At 31.1% G+C, this 14880-nt stretch overlaps 1 long non-coding RNA gene across 3 annotated transcripts; it reads right to left on the reverse strand.

Annotated features, from left to right (window-relative positions):
* Window positions 1-426: 426 nt before the first annotated feature.
* On the reverse strand, window positions 427-2901 carry LOC139869272 (uncharacterized). Of its 3 annotated transcripts, none has more exons than XR_011766035.1 (4): window positions 2527-2901; window positions 2279-2390; window positions 703-2202; window positions 427-625 (listed from the first exon to the last, which is right to left on the reverse strand). It is a non-coding gene; the product is annotated as an uncharacterized lncRNA (long non-coding RNA). The 3 variants fall into 3 exon arrangements; XR_011766034.1 differs by having other exon boundaries at window positions 703-1260; window positions 2126-2390; XR_011766033.1 differs by having other exon boundaries at window positions 703-2390.
* Window positions 2902-14880: the final 11979 nt, after the last annotated feature.

Consider the following 14880-nt stretch of genomic DNA (forward strand, 5'->3'; position numbering starts at 1 on the left):
CTAGCTTACTACTTTGAACCCTAGCTCATTCACTACTACATTCCGGCTCTTTTAGACGTGTGAAAAAAGGCTTTTAGACGTGTTCCGCAACACGTCTATATGTGAGGGTTCCAAATGAGTGTACTCATATAGTGCGGTTCAAGGAGCCGCTCTAAAAACTAGTAATTAGACCTGTTGTCAAATCGTTAGATTAGGCTGTTCCGTTAAGTCTTTTAGACGTGTTCCGTTATTTACAATTAGACGTGTTCCGTTAGTTGCAATTAGACGTGTTCCGTTAGTTGCAATTAAAGGTGTTCCATTAGTTGCAATTAGACGTGTTCTAATAAATTTTAACCATGGTTAAACTCAAATATTTTAAATAATACCTGCCAAATACCGCCAAATAATTTCTAGCGCCAAATAAATTAAAATATCAAATATTTCAAATAACACCCGCCAATACAAAATACATCAAATATACCAAATTAAATTTACTACAAAACCAAACTATATATATAAATATCATATATGTAATTTACAATGGATGAATTCTACACTAAAAAACACTAATAAAACACTAAACAAATATAAGGTAGCTATGGTTGGTTCTTTTCCATCCCTCTGTCAATCTTGCCTCCCTCTCCCCCTGCCAACAACATTATAAAATAATTTCACATGTTTAGTTATGTAATGCTTTGTACTTAGAAAGAATATTTAAGATACCTTGAACGAGAAATTGTTAACTAGAACTCTTTTTTTGTGTTGGGTTCTCCTACTGCAACTGTCAAATTCAGCTGCTATACAATTGAATCACTTCTACATGGAAACATGTCCAATTCAGCTGCACTTACTAGTGAACAGTTCAACATCGTTTAATTTTGCACCATAAGTTGAAAAAAGTAATAATAATGTATCCAACAATACTACTTACATATGTATTTATCAACTCACTCATAGGCAAAGTATATACTATCACCTGAAGAAAGATGAAGTTGAACCAACCCATGTGTTTGAATGTTCTTGTGAAGTTTGGATAGTTTACACAGTGAACTTCACGACCATTCAAAATTGAACGATCATGAATCCAGGCATCATTCGTACTGAATCTTGAGTTGTGGATGGAAAGATTCCATGATCTACACATCAAATCAAATATGTTACAGCCCGTTACTTTTATGAAGAAATGTTAAGGATTTTCATAATTGCACTCGCAATTTGACATGCAGTTTAAATCATCATGTTAAGGATCTTCAAAGCCTTCCCATAATCTCTTATTGTAATCTGCAATAGTACCAGAATATTAATAAACCATTAGTTTCACCTCAATGTGCCCATTACCATTACCATTTATCATATTTAATAAAAATAACATATTAACTATAATAATACTTAATGTTATAGAGAAAAGAGATAATTCGATGCTAAATATTTTAAAACAGGTACATAAATATATTGTTTTATGTCAGTTGTTTAACATCTTATCTATAATACTAATTAGATTAACATCTTAGATAACTAAATCTTTAAATCTAAGACTTAACCTCGATTGACACCAAACTCATTCCAAATTCATATCTACAATACTAATTAGATTAACATCATAAGTAACCAAATATTCAAATCTACGACTTAACCTCCATTAAATTAAAATCAAACTCATTACAAACTCATAAATACAAATGCAAAACACATGTGGTCCAACCCTGATTGAAATTTTCCTACTGGAATTGCCGAAAAATATTATTCAGTAGGTAAAAGACCAGAACAAAATCTCAATATCCTACGTAAATCCACTAACTGCACTTATTGCAATTCAGTAATTACTTCTTCCCTAGTAGTAACCGTAATCAATTTTACCATTCTAAATGAAAACAGGTTGAACCATAATCAGTTAAGACCCAAGTAAGTAGCTTACGTATGCACACTCTTAATCAATTGGAACGGCATATATTAACTGTTAAAAAACAACTCAAAACATTCATACCTATATGGGCTGAGATTGTTAGCTATACTAAAAAGTGAATGAACACACCAAGTTAGCGTCGATACACATATGCAAAAGATACTCATCAACGGACTAAAAATTGGGCATACACAAACTCTAGAGAATCAACAATAAATGAACGGACTAAGAATAGTAGCTTACAACTTCTTCGGGGATGTTGCCCCATAATGATCAGCATCCTTGTGTTCAAGAATCGAGTTTTGAACACAATTACTAAACTAAAAATGTAGAGATGAATAAAAAATTACTGAAGAAAAAAATCAAACATAGTGAAATTATAAAATCAAAAATTACCTTAGTTCAGCACTCACAATCGATGACTGAAACCCTAATTAACCGATTGAGAAGGACAACAATTACCTTCAATAGTTTGTTCTTGACCAATTTTGAAAGCGAGATTGCTGACCTAGAAGATAACATCGTACTATCATTACCAAAAACAAATGTATTATCTAACGAACACAAATCAAAATTTTATCAATTCAAGAATAAAGATAAAGATACAAAAATAATACTTCATAAACAAATCAAAAAATACTAACCTTTTGATATAAAGTGCTGTAAAACTTGACACATGATGTATCTAATTGCACACCCTAGGATTAATTCTTCATGGTAGCTAATTAAAAGAGTGGAAGTGGTGGTGTTGGCGGGTTGTGGAGAAATCGGTTGAGTGGAGGCGGTGGTGTAGGTGGCAAAGGCAGCGCTGGTCGTCGGCGGTGTTGATGGTGGCGACGACTGTGGAGTAAATTGGGGGTGTGTGAGGTTTGAGGAGGAAGGTTTTTCTTTGGTGTTATAGATGGTTGATGAAGATGGAGGTGGATGAAGAAGAAAGATGGGTGGAGTTATTTGATTTGGGAAGTTTTTGGGAACAAAGTTCCGGAGGAATGAGGGACGAATGAAGAGGTAGGTTTTTATCTTTTTATTTTGAGAGCAGATGCCGATTCTGGAAGTTAGTATATACTTTAAGATATTACCTTCGTCCCACTGCAAGTGTCTACTTACTTTTTACACACAGTTTTAGAAAATTCCACTAACTCCATTCTCAACCAATCAGAAATCTTCTCTCTCCAGAATAACCTCTTCTCATTGGTTGAAACACAAAGTGGACACTTGAAATGGGACATCCCAAAATGGAAATGTGGACACTTGTGGTGAGACGAAGGGAGTATAAGATAATTATAAATATAATTATAATTATAATTATAATAATAATGATAACGATAACGATAACGATAATAATTAAGATGAGGGAAGGTTAAAAAGTTTAATTAGACGTGTTCTGTTAACTTATGTTAACAGAACTGTAAGGGTTAGGTTGATTAAACGGAGCTCGTTAACTTATATAATCCGTTAACTTATTTAAACTTATTTAGACATGTTTCAGTTAACAGTCGTTTGTTGCAAACTAATTAGACGTTTTTTTGTAACTTATTAGACGTGTTCGTCATTTAGACGTGTTCCCGGCAAAACTTAATAGACGTGGTTACCAATTAGAGGTGTTATACTTATTTAGACGTGTTGCAGATTTCTAATTAGACGTGTTGCTACTATTATTTAGACGTGTTCCGTGTTTATTTTTTGTAAAAACCTTAATTAGACGTGTTCCGTTTGATAAATTAGACGTGTTATGTAGTGAACACGTCAATATGAAGGGCTCTAAATGAGCCGAAATGTAGTAGTGATTATCATAAACCCTAAACCTATAAATTATATCTTATATATATATATATATATATATATATATATATATATATATATATATATATATATATATATATATATATATATATATATATATATATATATATATATATATATATCAACTTAATAATTAAACTTATTAACCAAGTATTTAGATTAAAGACTTGAAGCAATTTCATTTGAACATTTGATCATAAGATAAAAATATTTCTACACTTCATCATTTTCACAACTAGTCTTGATTACTTTGTACTTAGCCATTTCTTTCATTTAACCAACCTTAACCTATCTTGATTAAAACCTAACCTTAGCTTACTTCCTAAACTCTAAACATACAAGTAAACATCTAAGAATTATATATTAGAAAGCCTACACAAGTACATGTACAATTGGAAACCAAAAATTGACTAGAACATCTACACCATCATCATCATCATCGTTTTTCATCATCGTCATCATCCATATCATCATATCAGCTCTACTAATACTTCCTCCCTAAGCAAAAGGCCATGCAAAACATCATCATGACTTCCATTAATGGCAAGAAGGTGAGTCATCCCCTCCTTCCTCCTCCTTGTGCCACGTCCAACACCACCATGAACCACCATCTCTATATAAACCCACCTCTACCTCCCATTCTCTCATTTGATCACTCTCCTTTCTCTCTCACACTTTTATACTCTCTAAATACAGATCTAAATACCTCTCTTGATCATCTTCTTTTTAGGATCACATATCATCAAGGTATAACAAACTAACTTAATCTATTCATCATTTCTAGTCATAATAAAGAACTTTCATGGTGTAAAAGCTTGATCTAGAGTGTTAAATCACTCAATGATGACTATATAGCTAACCATGATCTTGACTCTAGATTAGTAAACTTAAGATCTCTACATGTCCTATGTCTTAAAATGAAGCTAAACCAAGAACTAAAGTGGTTAAACTTTGTAAAACTGTTTTATCTTTGATCTGTCCAAATTTTTACTTGAAGTTCATGACCTAAACACCAACCTATGGTTTCTATCTGGAACTCATGAATTTATATGATGTTCATATATGTGTTTTAGACTTCTAGTAAAGATTTCATGATTTATCTCAAAGAACATGTCATTTTTAATTTTTATTTGATGAGACAGGTTCAGATTCAAAGTAATCTGACCAAGTGTTAAAGAATCATGTATAAATCAAAATATAAGATAGATATTGAACCAAAGGCTTCTGATTTGAAAACTATACTTAATAAGGAAACCATGGATAGCTAAATCACTAAAAACCATTAAGAAATCATTGAGATATAGTACCATCAAGTTGACCTAAGATGTTGTTGAACAGAAATTGGTCTAAAACCTTATCTCAAACAACAAGATTAATGAAGACCTGGAGACTATTCATTTTGAGAATAAGCACTTTTATATGTTCTAAGACTTCAGTGAAACTCTTGAGTCAAATAAATAAGTTTTTCTATTTTTAAACTCCCCTAGGAACTCATAGTGTAAAACTGAACTGTTTTGCACACTTGTAAAGAAGTAAACCTTTGACCAAATTTTATTTTGAATCTCAAGCAGAACCTTACATTTTTGAAAATTTAACTTAAAGATCTTTCTAGAGATGGTAATCTCACTTAAAATGGATGTCTAGATTAATAGAAACACCTACACTTATGTTATGATAAAACTAGTCAAAAACGGTCTACACTCAAAACTATGAATTAGTAACTTTTGAAACCGAGAACCGAATTGGACATGTAAGATTACTTAAGGGATTGATCTTAAACCTAACCTAAGTACTATATTAGATAGTATGACCTCTGACCTTATAAAATTTCATTAGGTCTTAAGCCCGGAACACCGAACACAATCTGACCGATTACCGTGAACGCTTTGCACCGCATCACTTGTGAGTTCGTAGTCCCATTTTTAATCAATCTTTTATACTTTTGGGATGAGATAATACTTGTTTACTGTTTTACATATTGGATCCAAGTACTTACAACTATATTCTATGTTGAGTAACAAAGGTCAATTTAGAAAGCCCGATTTTGATATCGTTAATTACCGGTTTGGTGAACGCGAATACTATGAATAGATCTATTTGAGGGTGACTCCTCACATCAGGATAGGCCTTCTAGGCTATCGAATGCATAACCTTCGACCATATGCACTTAGACCTTAAGTGAAGCTTGTTTTCGGGTACTTTTACGTTAACGTTCGATATCGAAAGCTCATAAACTAGAATAACTTTTCAACTGTTTTATACATGAAATCTTGAGGTCCAATAACTTATGCATTATAACTAAACCTATGAACTCACCAATATTTATATTGACATTTTTAAGTATTTATCTCAGGTACTTAGCTTTTGAAGCATTTTCAGGTCGGGCATCGTGGAAGTTTAAAAATGTCTTTCGATAAATCTAGTATTGATAAGCTAGATTATGATGTATTTGTATTTGTACTACGTCTGTATTTGTATTTTGTAACCACGATGTACCAAAAACTAAAAACAGAGACTGTGATGTGATAATATTTATGTTTCTGCTACTACGTTGACTATAACCTGGGACACTATGTTAAAGTTCACACCACATCTTGGGAAATCGAGACGGGGGTCATGGCAATAATAGTATTTAATATTGTTAGGCTTAGTCGAAGATCCTCTGTTTAGATGTGTTTGATTAATGATTACATGAAAACCAAGTAATAATTGACTTTCAGCTAGTAACTTGAGTTGATCTACTTGATGTTTAATAGCTTATATAACTTGTCAGTATATTTGCATGTTGATCTGCATCATAAGGTTGATATGTATCATGTAATTGAATTGAATACTATAAATTGAGATGTTAGTCATGCACATTACGTGTCTAACATATGCTTTAAGTCCTTCTTATTAAATGATATGCAACACTGGTCTTAACCTACTTAAGGATAATAATTGGTCTATGATTGTTATCTTGATTTATGTTAATATAAGTTATGAAACTTGCCTAATATGGTTCTCGTATGAGTTATTCGCTCATTTAACTGCTTTTATTTATAATTGTTTATTTTGAATCTTCATGCGCTTGCTTGTTATTTTATTATTTTGTTTACTTTAAATCATCTCTTTCCTAAGAGATTAAAATCTATAATCTTAAAACACATAAAAATCTATATTTAGTTCTTTAATAACAACTAAGCTATATAATAAACCAACTAAAAATGCAACTACGCTCTCTTGGGACGATAACCTAAAATACTACATCTGATAGGGTCTTGTTGCTCGTTAGGGTGTTAAAAGTGAATTAAAAAGGTTATATGAATTTAAAATTTTGAAAAGGAAAATTAAGCACTGCACACTTTTGCACATCACCGACCACGAGGATTCTGAGGAGGAAGAGGATTCCGAGGAGGAAGAGAAACCGAGAAAGATGTAGAATCTGAGGAAGCACACCCTATTGCGCCGAGTTCTCAACACTCGATTTTTCCTGATACTTCACCGGTGTCACACCGTGGTGTTCACCATTTTCCTACTACACCATCCTCTAGTGTTGCAAAGACTTCACCCTCCCTTGCTGATGAGGTTGGAGAGTTGAAGAAGATTGTGGAGAAATTCTCAGCCAGAGTTGCGATTTTATAGAAGAAACGTAAGGCCGCAACATCTGTTCGGTGAGACTATAAACGTCTCAGGTGTAGTTATGTTGATGTACAAGATGAGTTGACTGCTTTTAAGTCGCGTGTTATGCCGCGCTTACTTAGTCTAGAATGAAGGTTTCCAGAAAGTGATGATTCTGATTAATATAGCTTAGTATTATTATATCTTATTGTTGATGATTACTTTGTTTTGAGTTATGACAAATGGACGTGTTTAGTCCTTTATTTAGAGATACACAACTTACTATTCTTCGATCTTATCGTTTATTTTTATATTTTGGTTATTATGTTATTCTTATTTTATTTATGTGTGAGTTTGTCTTGCGTTATTATTATTATCACCATTATTGTTACTTGAGTGATATATATATATATATATATATATATATATATATATATATATATATATATATATATATATATATATATATATACTGATGTTGACTTCGAACTTAAAATACTATATAATTTTGTCATCTTTAATACTTAGTTATGTATGACTGTTAATCTATAAAATAGTACGTAAATTCGTTGCTTAAAATTCATTAACTATAAATTAATTTCGTTGATGTGAACTTATGAAGTAATGTCGAAATTAACGTATGAGTTAGGGTAATATAATGATCAGGATTATATTACGGAGCTAATATAGAAGTTCCAACATCATGACAAAGGGGATTAGAAACGGGACAAAGAAAAATTTAAATTTGGTCAATATAACTTAAATGTGATCACTTGATAACTATCATTTGTAACCTATTATCTATGTGTACACCCGTCATTATTTAACACTACAAAGACACTATATAGACCTACTCACTTTCACATACCACTACTACTCATTTCTTATTTACCACTGTTTTCACTACTATTACTCCACTTCTATTGTTTTCCCTAATACTACTACACTAATGTTACTTACTATTATCCTTAATGATTACTACTGTCATTCACTAATACCTATCACTAATATTGACCATCCATATCATCACTACTTGTCACTCTCAAGAATTCTTACTATATACTATCAATTACTACGTAATACTACTCGTTGCTAGTATACTTTTATGGCATTGTTTTCATTGAATCTAACTTGGGGTACCACCTTCTTTTGAAGGAAACATGTCGGATAAGGGAGTTATCGATGCTCGAATTGAAGAACTCGTTGATCAGAAAGTGACAGAAGTGCTGGCTAACATAGGACTTGACGGCATTACCGAGAACTATGGTCCCAGGCAAGAGCGAATGAGATGGGAAAATGAGCTTTTGGGTTTGAGGGTAACCGGATCTAACATTGCTAGTTATAATGCCCAATTCAGAGAACTATACATATTGTGTCCGTGTTTGGTCACGCCTGATATTGTTGGCATTGCGAGGTACGTGTCAGGGTTTCCTACTGAGGTACTAGGTTACGTTGCTTACCATAACCCAACGTCAATCCTAGGTGTAGTGACCCCGAACTTTTTCGAACCTTTCTATGATTATATGTTTAATGAAAACTATATTTACATGATTAAATGTTTCCAACATGTTAAGCAATCAAACTTGTTAAGACTTGGTTAATTGAAACGGAAATTTTGTAAATGTCTGATTACCCAGTTTGACCAATGATTCACGAACGTTATAAGTTGTATATGACATGATGATACATAAATGAATAAATATATATGTTTAACATGATATAATGATCATCAAGTATCTCATTAAAAATAGTAACAATAAGTTATATACTTAAAAAGGAGACTATTGACGTATGAAACTCGAAACGATACATATAGCGATTATCGTTATAACCACGTCTTACTAAATATATATGAAGCATATTAATACATGGTTATATTATATATAACATTATAATATGATAATTAAATATATCATTAAGTGTATTAACAATGAACTACATAAGTAAAAACAAGACTACTAACTTAAGGATTTCGAAACGAGACATATATGTAACGATTATCGTTGTAACGACATTTAAATGTATATATCATAATATCATGATAATATAATAATTTAAAATCTCATTTGATATTATAAACTTTGGGTTAACAACATTTAACAAGATCGTTAACCTAAAGGTCTCAAAACAACACTTACATGTAACGACTAACGATGACTTAACGACTCAGTTAAAATGTATATACATGTAGTGTTTTAATATGTATTCATACACTTTTGAAAGACTTCAAGACACTTATCAAAATACTTCTACTTAATAAAAATACTTACAATTACATCCTTGTTCAGTTTCATCAACAATTCTACTCGTATGCACCCGTATTCATACTCGTACAATACACAGCTTTTAGATGTATGTACTATTGGTATATACACTCCAATGATTAGCTCTTAGTAGCCCATGTGAGTCACCTAACACATGTGGGAACCATCATTTGGCAACTAGCATGAAATATCTCATAAAATTACAAAAATATGAGTAATCATTCATGACTTATTTACATGAAAACAAAATTACATATCCTTTATATCTAATCCATACACCAACGACAAAAAACACCTACAAACACTTTCATTCTTCAATTTTCTTCATCTAATTGATCTCTCTCAAGTTCTAACTTCAAGTTCTAAGTGTTCTTCATAAATTCTACAAGTTCACTTCCAATCTTGTAAGGTGATCATCCAACCTCAAGAAATCTTTATTTCTTACATTAGATTATCATTCTAATACAAGGTAATAATCATATTCAAACTTTGGTTCAATTTCTATAACTATAACAATCTTATTTCAAGTGATGATCTTACTTGAACTTGTTTTCGTGTCATGATTCTGCTTCAAGTACTTCGAGCCATCCAAGGATCCGTTGAAGCTAGATCTATTTTTCTCTTTTCCAGTAGGTTTATCCAAGGAACTTAAGGTAGTAATGATGTTCATAACATCATTCGATTCATACATAAAAAGCTATCATATTCGAAGTGGTAAACTAGTAATCACTAGAACATAGTTTAGTTAATTCTAAACTTGTTCGCAAATAAAATTAATCCTTCTAACTACACTTTTAAAAATCAACTATACACATGATCTATATCTATATGATATGGTAACTTAATAATTTAAAACCCGGAAACACGATAAACACAATAAAACCGGATTTACGCCGTCTTAGTTACAACCGGGGGCTGTTTTGATTTGGATAATTAAAAACTATGAAAAACTTTGATTTAAAAGCTATACTTCTGGAAAAATGATTTTTCTTATGAACATGAAACCATATCCAAAAATCATGGTTAAACTTAAAGTGAAAGTATGTTTTTCAAAACAGTCATCAAGATGTCGTTCTTTCGACGGAAATGACTACCTCTTTCAAAAACGACTTGTAACTTGTATTTCCGACTATAAACCTATACATTTTCTGTTTAGTTTCATAAAGTCAAGTTCAATACGAAACCGTGGCCGCTTAAATCACTCAAAACGGATTAGAAACGAAGAAATGGCGAGCAAAACAAAATTGGTAAAAACTACTCATTTTAGCTACGTGAAAATTGGTAACAAATCTATTCCAACCATAACTTAATCAACTTGTATTGTATATTATGTAATCTTGAAATACCATAGACACGTATACAATGTTTCGACCTATCATGTCGACACATCTATATATATTTCGGAACAACCATAGACACTCTATATGTGAATGTTGGAGTTAGCTATACAGGGTTGAGGTTGATTCCAAAATATATATAGTTTGAGTTGTGATCAATACTGAGATATGTATACACTGGGTCGTGGATTGATTCAAGATAATATATATCGATTTATTTCTGTACATCTAACTGTGGACAACTAGTTGTAGGTTACTAACGTGGACAGCTGACTTAATAAACTTAAAACATCAAAATGTATTAAAAGTGTTGTAAATATATTTTGAACATACTTTGATATATATGTACATATTTTTTATAGGTTCGTGAATCGACCAGTGGCCAAGTCTTACTTCCCGACGAAGTAAAAAATCTGTAAAAGTGAGTTATAGTCCCACTTTTAAAATCTAATATTTTTGGGATGAGAACACATGCAGGTTTTATAAATGATTTACAAAATAGACACAAGTACGTGAAACTACATTCTATGGTTGAATTATTGAAATCGAATATGCCCCTTTTTATTAAGTCTGGTAATCTAAGAATTAGGGAACAGACACCCTAATTGACGCGAATCCTAAAGATAGATCTATTGGGCCTAACAAACCCCATCCAAAATACCGGATGCTTTAGTACTTTGAAATTTATATCATATCCGAAGGGTGTCCCGGAATGATGGGGATATTCTTAAATATGCATCTTGTTAATGTCGGTTACCAGGTGTTCACCATATGAATGATTTTTATCTCTGTGTATGGGATGTGTATTGAAATATGAAATCTTGTGGTCTATTATTATGATTTGATAATATATAGGTTAAACCTATAACTCACCAACATTTTTGTTGACGTTTTAAGCATGTTTATTCTCAGGTGATTATTAAGAGCTTCCGCTGTCACATACTTAAATAAGGACGAGATTTGGAGTCCATGCTTGTATGATATTGTGTAAAAACTGCATTCAAGAAAATTATTTCGTTGTAACATATTTGTATTGTAAACCATTATGTAATGGTCGCGTGTAAACATGATATTTTAAATTATCATTATTTGATAATCTACGTAAAGCTTTTTAAACCTTTATTGATGAAATAAAGGTTATGGTTTGTTTTAAAATGAATGCAGTCTTTGAAAAACGTCTCATATAGAGGTCAAAACCTCGCAACGAAATCAATTAATATGGAACGTTTTTAATCAATAATAACGGGACATTTCACTAGGAGCCATTAATATGGAAACTAACAGGATGAACTGTGACATTCAAATGAGAGAAAAGGAGCTGCCTACTATCATGAAGAGGGTAAATAGGAAAAGGAAGTGGATTGAGGATCGCGCTGGTAACCTTACTCCAAGTTCAAGCAAGATACTAGGAATGTTTCGCAACTATCAGATGGGATCTACTTCCAAGACTAACCCCAAGTGCAAGAAACCGTTGTGTACGCGATATGAAAAACACCATGTTGGCTTTTGCACCGTGAAGTGTAGGAAGTGCAGTAAGAAGGTCCACATAGAGATACATTGTAGGGCTACCTCCTGTAAGTGTTTGATTTACGGGTAGATGGGTCATCTTCTAAAGGACTGTTCGAAAGGGAAACAGAATGTTGGACCTTCCAACACTGGAGCTAATAATCTCCAAACTAACGAGGCCCATAACGATAAGGAATTTTTCACTGGTAAGTCCTCGCTAACCATCTTTTTATAGTCTCACATGTTTTGTGTATCGTCTTGACTTCATAGTACCTTTACCTAAGCTAACCGAATCTCAGGATGAGATTTTCGTTAAGGGGTCGGTAATGTAACAACCCGACTTTTCCGTTAACTCTCCGTTAAGTATTAGCCAATCGTTAGTTAAAAACTATGTTTTTCTACGCCAAAATATTTTTAGATCATTATGGGTTATGACACATATATAAACTACTCTCTAGTTACGTTGTTGGTATTATTATATATGTATATATCCATTTAGGTGACTGCGACTTAATTGATTATATTTAACTTTCATTAATTTGCATCATTGTCACATTACTTCTAAATGATTAATTCTATTCTATATAATATAACTAATATTTATTTATTCAATGAAAGTGTGTGATTATGTGTTAGTATGTTCCTAAGTGTAATGATTATATTCGGTGAATCATCTTGGTTTCCTAACCCACGATTATATATTCGTGTTTCTCAAATCCAAATTCTTCTGTGTGACATTTCTATGTCAATTGAAATAATAAAATATTCTTATATTTTAATACTTACGTTATTATTCTTGTCGCATATTGTAACATCCTTATTTTATATATATATATATATATAGAAATATTATTTATTTCATTTTAATTTTTTTATACTAATAGTATATTAAATGATGCTAGAACATTCTATACTATTACTTAGACTAATACTACGTAATAGATAACATGCTGACTGTATGAGCGGATCATAAAATTGGTGAGTTGGAATACTTGTTAACAAAGTATTGAATACAAAGTTGACATGTATACATACTAATGATTACCTACTATATATAGAGTAATGACAAGCTGGTTAATTTTTGACTATAAATACCATGTAAGCCTACTTCACTTTTATCCCATCAACTCTCAAAAAGTAAAATATACATTCACACAAATCGGCTCATCTAGTGGATAGCAAAGTCAAGTAAGATTTCTTACTTATATTTTATCTATTATTATTATTATTATTATTATTATTATTATTATTATTATTATTATTATTATTATTATTATATTATTATTATTATTATTATTATTATTATTATTATTATTATTATTATTATTATTATTATATTAATATTAATAAATAAGGAATGGCCATGATAGTAGTAATGTTACTCCGTAGTACGAATTCATGATAGTAATAAGGAATGGCCATTTTATCTGTTATTAATATATTAGAAACTCATAATGATTAAAATAATTATGTATAGGTTGAACTGATTACTGAAGAATATCGTAACCTAAGCTAGCAAGGTGAGTTTCGTGTTATTTTCAAAACTGGGATATATGCAATGTATTACGTGATTACCTGGCTAAATGTTTAATTTCATTTAAATAGCATGTGTGACAACCTAGAAATTTCTGACCAATTTTAAACTTTATCTTCATATTATTCCGACACGGTAAGCAAAGTTTGTTAAGTTGAATCTCAAAAATTTTAAACTATGTTCATACATTCATTTAACCTCGATCAAATTCCGACGATTCACGAACCATTATATAAATGGATATGATTATATATGTATGTATGTATGTATGTGTGTGTGTGTATATATATATATATATATATATATATATATATATATATATATATATATATATATATATATATATAACTTAAAATGTTAACAAAGTATTAAATGTTTAATACTTTACACGAATGTATTTGTTTCGATATATGTTTAATATATTTATCGACGGAATTAAATGATAATATCAAATGATTGATTTATCAGATACATTGAGATATGATTAGGGGTCTCTGTTATGAGGTCCACATTGATTTGAGAAATGGTTCCTTTTTAACGGTATTCGAAATAATTGGTAAAGTGATCTACATATGAGAACAAAGTGTCAAATAACAAAAATTAGACAAAAGTTAGTGGAAGACTAAATTTCATAATAATCAATTGATTTAGTTTCAAATGTACCAAAACATTTTTTGATATAATAGAACTCGATTATTAAAATGTCCTTGTTTAAAAACGTGAGTTGGAATATTAGTTGTCAGATATATAAATAGCTTGCAACATATATTTAAAACGTGTTTATGTATATTAGATATATATGATTTCAAATTAATTAAGTAAACGATAGTAACATTTGTTTATTGATTCGATGTAACGACCCGGATTTTTCCGATCGTTTTATACTTATGAGATTAATATTTACATAAAATAAACCTTACCAACATGATAAGCAATCCAAACTGTTGAGACTTA

This window comes from Rutidosis leptorrhynchoides, chromosome 1, assembly GCF_046630445.1.
Source record: "Rutidosis leptorrhynchoides isolate AG116_Rl617_1_P2 chromosome 1, CSIRO_AGI_Rlap_v1, whole genome shotgun sequence".
NCBI classification, from domain to species: Eukaryota; Viridiplantae; Streptophyta; class Magnoliopsida; order Asterales; family Asteraceae; genus Rutidosis; species Rutidosis leptorrhynchoides.